This window comes from Passer montanus, unplaced genomic scaffold (assembly GCF_014805655.1).
Source record: "Passer montanus isolate IOZ18808 unplaced genomic scaffold, ASM1480565v1 scaffold69, whole genome shotgun sequence".
In the NCBI taxonomy this organism is placed as follows: Eukaryota; Metazoa; Chordata; class Aves; order Passeriformes; family Passeridae; genus Passer; species Passer montanus.
The window spans coordinates 2,282,690-2,295,220 of record NW_024372036.1 but is presented as its reverse complement, the minus strand read 5'-3'; the positions used below and the strand labels follow the sequence as shown (position 1 = coordinate 2,295,220).

Genomic DNA, 12,531 nt, shown 5'->3' with positions numbered 1-12,531 from the left:
CACCTAAAATTCCCCTCTTTCAGTTTGAAGTCACTCCCCCTTGTCCTGTCACTCCAGTTCCTGATGAGTTGTCCCTTTCCAACTTCACTGCAGCCCCTTCAGACCCTGGAAGGTGCTGGGAGGTCTCCACACAACCTTCTCTTCTCCAGGATGAGCAGCCCCAGCTCTTCAGCTCTTTTGTTGTTTCTTTTACATCTGTTCCATTTCTCTAGAATGCTGTATGTTATTTGCTCTCTTAGAACTCATTTCTCCACTCTCTTTCCTCTTCATTTTTAATGTGCCTTTTTTTTTTCTCAGTTTTTCTGCTTATTATTAGTTTTTTTTGGTCCCAAGTATTCTGCTTTCTGAGGGGTGGTTTCTTTGGAAGAGAAACCCAAGTATTTCTTATGAGCCTGACCATTAATTAATGCAGAATGTACACAACCTCCTGTTTTCAAGCACTGCAAACCTGCTCCAGGTAGTTTGTGATGGAGAGTTTAAAAAAAAGGACTCTCCTGTCTTGGCAGTACCTCCCCTCCTAAAGAAAATAAAAAAGGAGGATGATTTTTTTCATTTTTGATAAGCAAGAACTTGGATTCTCTCCATCCAGGTCACAACTTGTGTGCAAAGTTTCCAGGTGAGGCAGGATTGTGGTGGAATCCCAGCCTGGAGGATCCCTAACCCAAGCCCCAAACCTCCAGCAGAGAACACAAGTTCAGTTCCTGACAACCCTTTCCAAGAAGAAATTCCTCCTGATCCTAACCTGAACCTCCCCTGGATTTTTAATGAAATGGATATTGAAGAGAACACTTTCGTACAAAAGGGAAAAACCATGCAGGTTATTCATTATCCAAATAAAATTAACAAGCCAAAAAGATCTAGTTCTTTGTGCTGGAAAATAACATTTTAAAAAGATGCCATCACCTTTTAAAGGACATTTTATTTCTGCCCAAGGTGCCAGAGCTTGGGTATAGCCAGCAAAATAAATGCAGAGGATGAGTGAGCAAATGCACTCTGTAAAACTCTGTAATATTTTTAAGTGTTAGCAAAAAAACCCTCAAAACCTGACAAAAACCCCAAACCCCAGGAAGTGACAGTAATGCAGTGAACAGAGTAACAAATTTCTGTGAGCTTTGTAGTTACCTACACTGAGCCACAGAGAAACTGTTCTGTCACTGCACTCACACAGACCAGAAGGAGATTTTGGAGGGGAAAGAATCCTCAGGGAATGTTTCTCCTGCTCCTCTCCGAGAGTGGAGCTGTTCTTCCTGACTGAGAGACTGGGCAGAGGTTGGCCTTTGAGCTCTTGGAATTGTCCATGTGGGAAGAGCCCTCCAGGATCACCCAGTGCCACCCCAGTGCCACCAGCATCACCCCAAACCCTGTCCCCAGGGCCACATCCAGACTCCTCCTGAGCACTCCCACAGACAGTGACTCCAAACCTCCCTGGGCAGCTCAGCCCAAGGCCTGACCACTCTGCCAGGGAAATTTCCTGTGCCAATCTCCAACCTGAGCCTCCCCTGGTGCCATCTGAGGCCATTTCCTCTCCTCCTTTCCCTGCTCCTCATGTCAGGAGTTGTGCAGAGCCACAAGGTCCCCTCTGAGTCTCCTTTTCTCCAGGCTCAGCCCCTTCCCAGCTCCCTCAGGTGTTCCACATCCCAGGACAAGAATCACATCCTGGACATGCTCAGAGTCAATGACAGAAGTGTCAAAAGCAGCTCCAAGTGACCTCAAATTTTTCTGGGGCTGAGGGGAATGACAAAGGACCACTTAAATTACAGTGCTCCCAAGCACCTCCCATGGCTGGAAGTGCAGTTCCATAGGTAATTCCAACTCACCTAACACCTCACTGTCACTCCTGGGCTGGTCCCTCAATTCCCCTCCTCTCCCCTGTGCGCCCCTGTCCCTGGAGAGGGACTTTTCACAGGGGACTGGGATGACAAGACAAACAGGAATGGCCATAGGCTGAAAAAGAGAGGTTTGGGTGGGATATCAGGGAGAAATCCTTCCCTGGGAAGGTGCCCAGAGCAGCTGGGGCTGCCCCTGGATCCCTGGCAGTGCCCAAGGCCAGGCTGGACACTGGGGCTGGAGCAGCCTGGCACAGTGGAAGGTGTCCCTGCCGTGGCAGGGCTGGCACTGGGTGGGTTTTAAGGTCTTTTCCACCCCAACCCACTCTGGGATTCTGGGATCACACAATTTAAGTAAAATTCTCAACACTTCAATTATTTGGGGGGCTTTGGCTGTGGCTGCATCTGTCTGCCAATCCTTGGCTGCTTATTTCCACCTTTTAAGCCAGGATAAAAAAAATATTAAAACAGGAAGCAAATGGAACAAGTAACATGTCCTAATTTCTCCAAGGAGGCTGGCTGGGAACTGAAATGACTAGATTAAAGTATCACACGTCAGAATTAAAGTATTAGATAAAGGCCAGACTCTACTTTTTGATCTTTGTGGGCATTCCAACTGAAAAAAAAAAAAAAAAAAGCAAAAAAAAAAAGGGCAAACCATTAAAAACCCCATCACAGATTTAGGCTGGAAGCACCAAGGGTAAAGGAGCCTTCCATCAGCAGCTCGAGGCTCCCACACCAGGCTACTTATAGTGCATATTTTAACTAATTTTTGGGAAATACATTGATTTTTTGGGGGGAATGAAGAAGGCCCCTGCATGCAATTCCAAGGGGAAAAGAGCCTTTTATTCTGTGATTCCCTCAGCACCTCAAGGTTCCCACACCAAGCTACTTTTCAGTGCATTTTTAAACCCATTTTTGGGGGAATATATTGATTTTCAGAGTGGGGTGAGAAAGACCCCTGGATGCAATTCTGAGGGGAAAGAAGCTTTGCCTCAGCAGCTTGAGGCTCCCACACCGAACTCACTTCTGGGGGAATGTATTTTTTTTCCTGCTGAGAATTACAAAAAAACCCGAACAGAATTCCAAGCGGAAAGGAGCCTACCCTCAGCAGCTCAAGGCTCCCACACCGGGTGACTTTTAATGGGTTTTTAAAATTTGTTCTTGGGGAACACAGATTTCCCGAGGTGATGAGAAAAAAACCCTGGATGCAATTCTGAGGGGAAAGAAAGACTGGACTCCCGTGACTCCCCCAGCACGCCGGGGCTCCCACACCGGACGACTTTTAGCACATTTTCCAACTCGTTTTTTGAGGATGATATTTTTAAGCAGGCCGAGAAAGACCCGTGAACGCAATGCCGAGAGGAAGGGAAGGAAAAGGAGCCTTCCCTCAGCGGCTCCAGTCACTCCGGGCTCCTCGCAGTGCGTTTTTTGAACGCTTTTTCGCGAACGTCTCGGGCTCCGAGGGGCCGTGCCCGGCCCTGTCCCTCCCCACAGGCGGCGGCGGGCGGGAAGCCCCGGCGGGCTCGGCCTCGCGCTCCCGGCGCCCCCTGCGGGCCGGGGCCGCCTCAGCCGCCGGGTCCCCCCTTCACCGGGAATGGCGGCCGCTCCCCTTCCCCGCCCCGCCGGGGCCATCCCGGCCCGCAGCGCCGCCGACACCGTCACACGCCGGAGGGCGGGCGGGCACGGATCGGGAAGGAGGGGGAAGGAGCCGTTGCCATGGCGAGCGCGGCCCGCCCTTGCCTCCCCACGTCAGCGCCGTCTCCCGCCCGGCCGCGGGTGATTGACAGTTGCCATGGCAACAGGCTCGCCCCCGCCGCCATTTTGTCAGTTGGGTTTTTTTTTTAATTTAAAAAAAAATATTTAAAAATTAAAATAAAAATAAAATAATTATAAAAAACAAGAGCAAAGAGCTCCATTTCCGACAGAATCCCGGGGGTTATTTTTTAAAAAGTTTTTTTTTTCTTCTCCTTCTTCCGACCTCCACCGCGAAAGGAAAAGGAAAAGAAGGGACGCAAAAAAAGTGCGCTCCGAGGGTCCCGCCGGGGATGCGCGGCCGGGCTTGAGGCGGCGGCGGCGGCGGTGCGGGAAGCGAAGCCGGTTCGTGAGGAAGAAGGGAGGGAGGGAAGGAGGAGCGGGCGGGGAGGGAGGGAGGGCTTCCCCCCATCCCCTCCTCCTCCTCCTTCTCCTCCTCCTCCTCCCGCTCCTCCCGCTCCCCCCGCCGCTGTCCCCGCGCTCCCGGCCGGGGCTCAGGCCGCCGATCGCAGCCGAGCCGAGGCGAGGCCGAGCCGCCGCCGGGCGCTGCGCAGGTTTGGACCGCGCGCCATTTTGTGAGGGCAGCGAACAGCCAGAGCCCGGCCGGGGACCCGCCGGGCCGCCCGGGCTCCCCTTCCCACCGCGGGCAGAGCCGCGGCCCGAGGGAGGAGGAGGCGCCGCCGCCGCCGAGGCCCCCGGGGAAGAGCAGGAGGACGCGCCCGGCGCTCGCCCCGCGGAGGGAGAGGCCTCGCCCCGGGAGAAGCCGCCGCACGGGTGAGTGAGACGCCGCACCGCGGGACGAGCCGGGGCCGCCTCGCCCGGGCCCGCGGCGGAGGGGCCGCAGCGCTTCGCTGCCATCTTAGAGCGGGAGCGGCGGCAGGGCCGGGATCCATCCCCGCCCGCCCCTCCGCAGCCCGCGGCCTTTTTCCCCTTGGAGCGCGGCTGTGCCTTCCCGGGCCTTGGGAGCGGCGATGGAGGAAGGGAGCTCGCCCGGAGCCTCTCGGTGTTATGCGCAACGCCCTGCGGTGGGCGGGTGCGAGGGCTCGGGCCGGGCTGGCGGCGAGGAGGGCGGCAGGACTTGGAGCATCACCTGTTGTAGGGGAGGATGGGGATGCCCCGGCACCTGTGAGGGGCCGGTGGGGCGGGTGGGGGAAGGTGCGGGGAGGTGGGGAAGGAGTTACCTGAGCGAGGTGCCTGTCATCCCTTCGGTGGGGGTGGGGAGGAGGAGGGAGCAGCGTTGGGAATAGACACAGGGACACGCAGGGACACACGGGCACAGGGACAGGCAGGGACACACGGGCACTCCCCGGGGAGCTGGTGGAGGCACCGGCCCCGCAGGTCTTTAAGGAAAGGCTGGACGTGGCTCTCGGTGCCGTGGTCTGGCTGACAAGGTGGCCCTAGGTTGGGCTCGATGATCTCGGAGGTCTTTCCCGTCATTAATGATTCCCTGATTCCATATTTCAGTGGCTGGCCGCGGCCTTTTAGGGATTCAGCTTTGTGTTGCTGGAGGAATTGGAGCTCTTCTGGGATGCACTGGGTGCTCCTCTGGAGTGGCCAGAGTTCCCTCCCGCCGCCGCGGGATCACAAAACGCATTTTAAAGTCCTGGAATTCCAAATTTAGGAATTGGCGTGTTGGTGAATCTCAGTCGGTTTTGAAGTTTTGGATTTAGCCCGTCCAAAGACCACGTAGGGCTTCTTTGGTCATGTCTCTAGATTGCTGCTGTTACTTAGTTCTCCTATTACCCCACAGCCATCGGGGGAAATGAACATTTATTGTTATTTAAAATCAACGAAGGCAGAGTAACTGACTCCAAAATAAATCGACAAGCGTGTTTTTGACAGCCATCCTGGTTGAATCCGAATGAGAGTGTGCTGTTAACTTTTGCCAGGAGGTACTTGCAGTCGCACTGAGCTGGATGGAGTTCCATGGGGGCCTGGGTTTGAACAAGTTAACAACTTTTTTATTATTTTCCTGGTGTTTCCTTACCTTTTCCTCAAGAAAGGTGTGAGAAGTTGAAGAACACTCAGGTGATATCTGGTGATAAATTAGTAAACATTTAGTTTCTGGTAGTGTTGAATTCTCTGCCTGTAACCAAGCAGAATTTAACCTCCCTCCTTGGAATAGTCTGTAGCCCTAAAAAGTTTTGGTAAACTTGTTTCTCTCTTTCTCCACACCGCCCTCCCCCCAACCTCTGTAGGTTGGATATTTTTGGAAAATTAATTATACTTTATAGAATTAGAATAATAACACTGAAAATAACTCTGAGCTGGTATTTGTTAACTATTATCTATATATATTTGGTGTGTGTATATATAGATACTTTTGTAGGCTACGCTTCATGTTTTGGCTTACATGAATTATTTAGAACCAGACTTTTTATTTGCAGTCTGAAGTAGAATATGTGTGTGAAGTGTTAAATTTACATTTTCTGCTGTGAATTAAAAATTCCGTCCAAGTTTATGAAGCCTATTGAGTTTAATTCATGGCTTTGGAATATTCCTTGGGTGAAGCAAGTATATCTAGTCCAAAATTGAAGAGCCAGCGGGGTTTTCTTAAGCCAGGAGGGCATTAGGTCAAGAGTTTGATATTGTTTCCAGGCTCGCAGGTAGGGTTGGCTACAGGAGCAGCGAGTGTTACAGTTCCTGCATCAATCCTTGGGTGCATTTAGGACTTGTCATTGGCATCCCCTCCCCCAGCTGGACAGTGACAAGGATAATTTTACCTAACAGCAGCCAAGAGTTCTCCCTCTCAGCGCCGATTTAAGGGCAGGATTCCCTTCCTGGTGCGAAACAAGCGGGGACTCACCGGGGATGGATCCCGTTGGGAGGCTGGGGGGTTGTGCAGGGTGGGAATTTGCACCTCATGGCCATCAGCGACTCCTGCAAAGTGGCTGATGGTTCAAACAAAGCAGCAGAGCACCACCGGTGTCCGGGAAAAACTGTGCCTTGGCGGAGCTTTTCGAGTGACATTTAATTAGGACAGACTTGCTTACATGTGCCACATCTTAAAGTCGTGTTTGAAACTGGACCACCTGCTCAGATGGTATGTGAAAAGAATAAACACGAGAAAACGGAGCTTTTATTTGCCATGCAGGCATTTCACAGCTTCATCTGAGCTCAAATGGGTGCTAATTTGAAGACTAAAAACAATTGGTACCAAAAAAAGCACTTTTTGTTGCTATAATTACGTGTTCTTTTGGGAGTTCCTCCTAAAACCTGTTCATTTCAGGTGTTTTTGAGCCTGGCTGTGGGACTGCAGGTTGAAAGTTGTGTGACAGTTTGTGGTTTTGGGTGAGAATTGCAGCCTGGTGTCTGTTCAGCCTTTCCATGGTCATTCTGAATGCCATTTGGAGAGCTGTTCTCCACATTAAAGTGCAAAACTTTCTGCTACCTTTATATTATGGGAGTTGTATAACTTCTGAAATCCTTTTGTAAATAGATCTGTTGTTGTAGAGTAGGATTATTTACAGAGAACTGCTGCTTTTGTCTTTATAACTGAGTACAATGCATTATTTGTTGAGTTTACAGTTTCATCTCTGCAAAGAGGTTGATAAGAAGTACATTTTCACAAAAATTATGTAATAACTTTCTGGCTACTCAGACTCTGATGTTTATGCAGTGAGAGTTCTTTTTTGTTCTAAGGTTATTTTTTATTATTTTTTATTATTTGAAATAACACCAAAAACCTCTCTGAGCCAACTGCTTTTCTTGTGAGCTTCTGAGGGGAGAAAGAAGCAATCAGGAGAAGGGGAATGCTCTTCCTTTCCTTCCTCACCTCCATGGGTCCTCCAGGAGGAGGCTTATGGGAACTGTAGTCTTTGGGTGCCTCAAAAACACCAGAGAAACTTTGGAAAATCAGGAAGGGTTCCTTCCACAAAGACATGCTCCATATGTGGAGTTCCCCAGTGCTGGCTCTTCAAGGGGACACAATATACCAGCAGAATTGCAGTGATTATCCATTGCTTTATCCATCTTTTCCTCTTTTGGGGAAGGGAGGTAGAATTCTGCATTTGATTCTCATTTATCCCAGAATGACTGGAAAAATCACTGGGCTGCTTTTGCTGGTACCAGTGGATTTCATTCCTTCAGAGCAGGGCTCTGCTGTGTCCTGACCCTTGGAATGGCTCACTTTGAAGGGTATTGGCTTTATCATCTCCTTATTTATTCCACAGTGTCCTGTCCTTAGGATTTTTGGGGACAGTCCCCAGTGAAGGGCCAGAGAAATGTGGGAGACAATTCCCAGTCAGCTCTGCCTGCATCCATTCAGTGGGAAACTGGTGCTGCTTCAGGCCCCTGGATGAAAACAAAATCTGTGAAATCCCAGCTCAGAATTTTGGACAGGCAGGGAAAAGCTTCTGTCACTGAAACACCACGAGCTGACACCTATTTGTAAACATTCTCCAAGCAAAGTTTCCAGCTCTGGGTAGCACCAAGTACCTGAAAGTGAAACTGAGTAAATGAAAGTAAAATTAACTCTAATAAGTGTCAGTTTTGTTCCAGCTGTGAGAGACCAAGCTTTCAGTTGCTGTTACATAAAGTTCCAAAGCTTCCCAGTATTCCTTTTACCCCCCCTTTTTCTTTTCCCCCAGAGGCAAATAAAAATAGACTGTGTTGTGAGTCAGTTAAAGGAATAGTTAATAATACATTAATACCTCTTTGTGTTGAAAAGTTTCCTCTTTCTTTTTGGTAACTGTTTGGATGGTGAAATAAGAGAGGGATGGAAATGTACAAATTGATTTCTGATGGCAGAGTCATGCCTTCAAAAAATAATGGGAAAAATTAGACTGAATTTTGTTGAGTTACTGGAAAAAAATCAAATTAGTAGGATGACTAGTCCACAAAAGCATAAGTAAATAATTTTAATAATTAAATTCAACTTGCCAGTGAAACTTTTAAATCTTAGTGTCCCAAAACCCTGTTGTTCACTGGTTTTGTGGTTTCCTGACTGCAAACAACATTTGATTCCAAATCCCCATTCCCTCTGTGTGTTCAGCTCATGATTTGTGCTTCTGTGAACTCCATAAATTGCTAATAACTCATTTACTGTGGCCCTGTTGGAACACCCAGCGTCTCCTTTACAGAGAGAGCAGTTTTGTGCTCCTGGTCTCAGTTTGAGTTCAAACTCAAGGAAGGGTTAAAAGAGGAGAGAAATCTTGTCAGGGAAGTGAATGTGTTGGTACTTCCTCAGTTCTGCATTTTCCTGGTCACTGAGAGTTCCCCCACACTGACCTCTGCCCTGTCTGGTTGTAACTACAGCTTTTTCCTGCACACAGCTGTAAAACCAGATATATCCCAATTGTTAAATGCAGTTTGAACAGGACTTGTACATTAAATACATAGAGGGGGTGTGTGTGGTCACAGACAAATCAGTTTCCATACACTTTCAAAATCTGATTGATACTGGAAGCTCAGTAACTTTCCAGGATCATGATTCTGGCTCCTTTATTGTTATTCTTTCCAGCTTGTGGATAATTAGGCATTAATGTAATGCTGTGCCAGAGTTAGTGTTTGAAATACATTGATTTCTTTGTTAATGTTACAAGATCTTGGGAGTTTTCATTGCTATAGAAGTTACTCATAAATACAACAAACACTGGGTCAGTGTTGTGGAATAACAGCTTAATGCACATTTTTCACCATCATGAGATGTTCCTAAGCTTAGAATTCTGTGCTCTTGTACTTGGGGTGACTTTCTGTCAATGTCAGAGTGTTCCTTCAGAAACTGAGATTGTTATGGCAGGTGCTGTGCAGGAAAAGGAGCATTCCTGCAAATGCTGGGTGTGTGTGATTGCACCTATGGATCTCTGTCTTCCCAATAAAATCAGATTTGTCATGGAATCCCAGGATGGTTTGGGTTGGAAGGGGCCTTAAAGCCCATCCAGTGCCACCCCTGCCGTGGCAGGGACACCTTCCACTGTGCCAGGCTGCTCCAGCCCCAGTGTCCAACCTGGCCTTGGGCACTGCCAGGGATCCAGGGGCAGCCACAGCTGCTCTGGCAATTCTATTCCAGGGCCTCCCCACCCTCCCAGGGAGGAAATTGTTCCTAATATCTGATCTAAACCTGTAGTTTTTCAGTTTGAAGCCATTCCCTGTGTGCTGTCCCTGCATGCCCTGAAAATTGTCTCTCTCCAGCTTTCCTGGGGCTCCTGCAGGCCCTGCAAGGCCACCCTGAGCTCAGCCCAAAGCTTCTCCTGTGCAGGTGAACAATGCCAGCTGTGCCAGCCTTTCCTGCCAGCAGAGCTGCTCCATCCCTCTGCTCCTCCTGGAGCCTCCTCTGGGCTCTCTGCAGCAGCTCCAGCTCCTCCTGTGCTGGGGCAGGGCTGGGGCAGCTCTCAGGTGGGCTCTCACCTGAGGGGACACAGGGACACAATCCCAATCCCTTTCCCAGCCCAGGGCACAGGGGCTGTGGGCTCAGAACACACTGAGTTCACCAACCAGCGCCAGTCTCCTCCCCAGGGCTGCTCTCCATCCATTCCCCACCCAGCCTGGTTGTGTTTGGGGTTCCCCATGGCAGCCCAGCTCCTGGCTCTTGGCCTTGCAGAGCTCCAAGAGGCTCTCCCAGCCCCACCTCTCCAGCCTGCCCAGCTCCCTCTGGATGCCACCCCTGCTCTGTGTCTGTCCCACACTGCTCCGTGTCCTGTCGCCTGCTGAGGGTGCCGTGGGTCTCCCTGTCTCTGTCCCTTCTGCTGAAGTCAAGCTCTAACCAGAGGCTCCAAACTTTCCTGGCTCTTTGTCCCAAAATCAGAGATAGCAGTAGGTGCAACTCTGGGTAGTGGTAACTACCTTGCAACTACCCAGTTACTACAGCTTCACTTGTAATGACTCCTGTAGCTCCTTAAACTTTCTGTGGTGGTTTATTATTTTTAAGAAGCTTAGTATATATTTATTAATTGCAAAGTTTAATTATAAACCTAATTATAATGCTTAAATTTGAAGTGAATTGATGTGTTTGTGAACTATCTCTACTAGAGACAGCATCACAAATGAGTCAGTTGAAGTCTGAGTGAAAAGAGTGTGTTAAACAGGTAAAGTTTCTATAAGGACAATTAAGAATTGCTTGAGTTTGTGTTGTATTAGTCAGAGACCCTTCTTGGGATCTGATTTCTGTTTTGGTTTGTATTTACAACATGGAGTAAGTATTGTTTCTTTCTGTGTCAGATTCCCTGACTTGGAGGTCCCTGTCCATTCCTCACGTGCTGCTCCACAGAATTTCTAGGACAGCCTTGGGGAAATCCGTGTGTTTGTGGTTTGGGTTTTCTTCTGTAAATAAAAAAGGTTGTGAGTTCTGGTAATTATTGTAATTTGATAGTCTGCTGTACAAATGCTTAATGATAGAAGGTCTAAAACTCATAATCTGGAGGTGTGGATGGAAATCCTTTCTGTGATGTGGCCCTTCAGGAAGGTTGATCCCGTGTCCTTGCAGGATGTTCTCAGCTGTGTTTCCACGATTGCAGTGCAGTGTCCATGTGAGCCTTGCAGTCTCTGACCCATCACAACATTCATTTATGTATCTCTGTGGAGTTAAATTAACCAGAGTCGTGTTCACAGCATGGACCTTTTAAAACTTTATGAGCTCGGTGTTGAAACCTTGAGAAATCCAGGAGCACAGGTGGAGACAGATGGAGCACAGGCCAGCACTGCCTTCCTTGGTGCTGGTTGGCAACTCTGACTGCTTTGGGTCTCAGTCTGGAGTCCAGAGGACTCTGCTCCATGTGATGGGCACCAGAAATGCTTTTCTCCTATTAGAAATGCTTTTCTCCTATTAGAGTTGGACACAGATTTCTAGAAGTGGGTTTGAAGGTTCTACCCAGTGCCCATTTACTTGATTACTGCCACACAATAAACCCAAACCCAAGTTTTTGCTAGAATATTTCCATTTATTTTATTGCAGAAGCCAATAAAGCAAGGAAAACCAGTTGGCCAAGTCGTGGTGTTATCAAGTTCTCTCTTCTGAAGGCTGGTTTAAAAACCCCACTTTTTTCTCTTATTATGCAAAGAAAGAGTTGTGTAACTATTGTATAATGGTTGTATTCCACCTGCATAAAGCAAGTATTTAATTCTGGTTTTCTGCTGGATGTTCTTAATCAGCACCCAGGTATTTCAAGAAACAAGCAAACAAGTTCTCCTTACAGTTCACAAAGTTCCAGTGATGCATCTTGAAATCACCTCCTCCTGCAAAACTGATAAAAATGGCACTTAAATGGAACAGATTTATTGAAAAACCTGTTTCAGTTTAGCTGAAATGTAAGACATGGAGTGCCACAGGCCCATGGACCCTGGGTCTGGTGTGTGGGGGAAGGAATGTCCTGGTGGGACAAAGGGACATCTCTGAGGGCTCCTGCCAGCACACACGAGGTGCTTTGGCTTGGGAGCACCAAAGGAGCTGAGCAGTGAGCTCTGGGCAGGGCAGGGTCTGGGGCCTGGATCCCACAGCACAAAACCCAATCTGGGTCATTTTTTAAAAGTCTGAAAATAAGGAAAGACCACATTGGAGTAGTTCAGGTCACTAAATCTCCTCCTGGCACTGAGAAGCTCATGGTGGGCTCACGTTCTGAGGCACAGGAGGTTTTCTGTCTTGGGGTGGTTTGTTTGGGGTTTTTTTCCTTTCTTTTATTCCCCCTTTTCTGTCCAGTGTAATAACTTCCAGTTCTTAATTAATTTTATTTTTTTTAATCAGGAACATGTTTTGATTGAGATCAGTCAATAATTTTTTGTGTGTGTGACAAAGATTTCCCAAGCTTATATTTGCTGTCCTTTAATGTGTATTTCCAAAGTCTGCTAAGAGAGAGGGTGGACTTGACTGACCTTCCTCATGTCATTCCTCATTTTTTAAATATTTATCACTATTTTTTATCTACCTCAGAAGTATAATCCTGGGCCTACATAGTATAACCCCGTATTTTTTAAGTGTTGGCCTCACTCTTTTGGTAAGGTTTTGAGTCTTGGAGTT

The 12,531-nt window shown here is 48.3% G+C and overlaps 1 protein-coding gene across 3 annotated transcripts in view; it reads left to right on the top strand.

Moving 5' to 3' along the window:
- The first annotated feature begins 3,541 nt into the window (after nt 1-3,541).
- Nucleotides 3,542-12,531, top strand: part of DYRK1A (dual specificity tyrosine phosphorylation regulated kinase 1A) — a 72,685-nt gene continuing 63,695 nt past the window's right edge. The window contains exons 1-2 of one of the 3 annotated variants that reach the window (XM_039729364.1): nt 3,542-3,926; nt 4,167-4,355. The gene's annotated coding sequence lies outside the window, so the exon portion shown is untranslated. Of the gene's footprint in view, nt 3,927-3,992; nt 4,356-12,531 lie in introns of those variants that run through there. The other 2 variants (XM_039729365.1, XM_039729363.1) reach the window with 2 other exon arrangements.